The sequence below is a fragment of the Colletes latitarsis genome, unplaced genomic scaffold (genome assembly GCF_051014445.1).
Source record: "Colletes latitarsis isolate SP2378_abdomen unplaced genomic scaffold, iyColLati1 scaffold0057, whole genome shotgun sequence".
NCBI classification, from domain to species: Eukaryota; Metazoa; Arthropoda; class Insecta; order Hymenoptera; family Colletidae; genus Colletes; species Colletes latitarsis.
In genome coordinates, this window is record NW_027488407.1 from 80,001 (window position 1) to 81,281 (window position 1,281).

At 47.6% G+C, this 1,281-nt stretch overlaps 1 non-coding gene across 1 annotated transcript; it reads right to left on the bottom strand.

Moving 5' to 3' along the window:
- Window positions 1-675: 675 nt before the first annotated feature.
- On the bottom strand, window positions 676-830 carry LOC143351028 (5.8S ribosomal RNA). Its single transcript, XR_013081420.1, has one exon. It is a non-coding gene; the product is annotated as a 5.8S ribosomal RNA (ribosomal RNA).
- Window positions 831-1,281: the final 451 nt, after the last annotated feature.

Consider the following 1,281-nt stretch of genomic DNA (forward strand, 5'->3'; position numbering starts at 1 on the left):
GTGTTCGTTCGAGCCTCTCCATAGAGGATGATCGTCCGATTCGTTTGATAAATTATCATTTTTCCCTGGGGCTGTACGAACGAACAGAGAGGAAGACGACGACCGACGGATACCACAAATTTCACGTGGTAGGGCATATATTACATATCATAATTATCAGTGTTTGATCAAATTTCTTTCCAGTGTCCTTTTTGTTATGCTCCAAAACTAGTATACGCTTTATTTTCTCTTTCCTTTGCATAAATTATTAACTTCGGGCAACGTCGGGAGCGCCGGTAATCATTAGATTTGTACGAAACGCGATTTGCGCCCCACGGTGGTTTTTAGTGCCGTCAAAGTCAGAAATCGTAGGAGCGGTGCTTTAACGGGCGGTCGTGATGATACTCCAGACAACACGACGCACGACGCCGTAAAACACTCGCGCGAGTCCAGACTGATCTCTGCCTCACCACGCAAGGGGTGCGCAAACTTGCCAATAATATATAATATTTATTCTTTTTCGTACGTCCAGCGACAAACGCCAACGAAATACCCAAATTCTCGCTCGTACGTTGATACCTTTCTCTTCATCGACCCGGCTCCGAAACGTTCTTCGCCATCTCCCCGAAAGGAGAGGTAAACGACGGCGGGGTTAGGGAATCTGAGAACAACGCAAGCAGTTTTAGGACAAGTGAACGACCCTCAGCCAGGCGTGGTCCAGGAATTTTATCCGTGGACCGCAATGTGCGTTCGAAATGTCGATGTTCATGTGTCCTGCAGTTCACACGTTGACGCGCAATTAGCTGCGTTCTTCATCGACCCACGAGCCAAGTGATCCACCGTTCAGGGTAATCATATACAATTTACAATTTTTTTCTTTGTATTTAAAAATGCTCCTTGTTCTTTGCTTTAAAAATATTCGATGTTCGCACCTCCGACCAGCGTATCGACGGAGGATTGAACGCGCCATATCGACGACAAAAGTTTCTTTTTGTTTCCTGAATGACGGAAAACCATCGTTCGACGGCCGGGCGTACAGTACATTCAAAAGCCTTTGCGCGTGGCTGCGACCAAACGGGTATAATACACCCGTATATTCTTGGTTCCGAACAGTAACTTCACGCGCAATCGGGCGAACGCACGCGGCAGCGCCCATCGGTTGCTCGATGAAATCGATGCGATAAACTACAGCCTTCTCGGCTGGTCGTCGTTAGTCGCGCGAGCAACGGATGGCCGCACAATCGACGCGTCGTCGTTTGCGATTATTCGCCTCACGTTAGCCATGAGTATGTATATTATTCA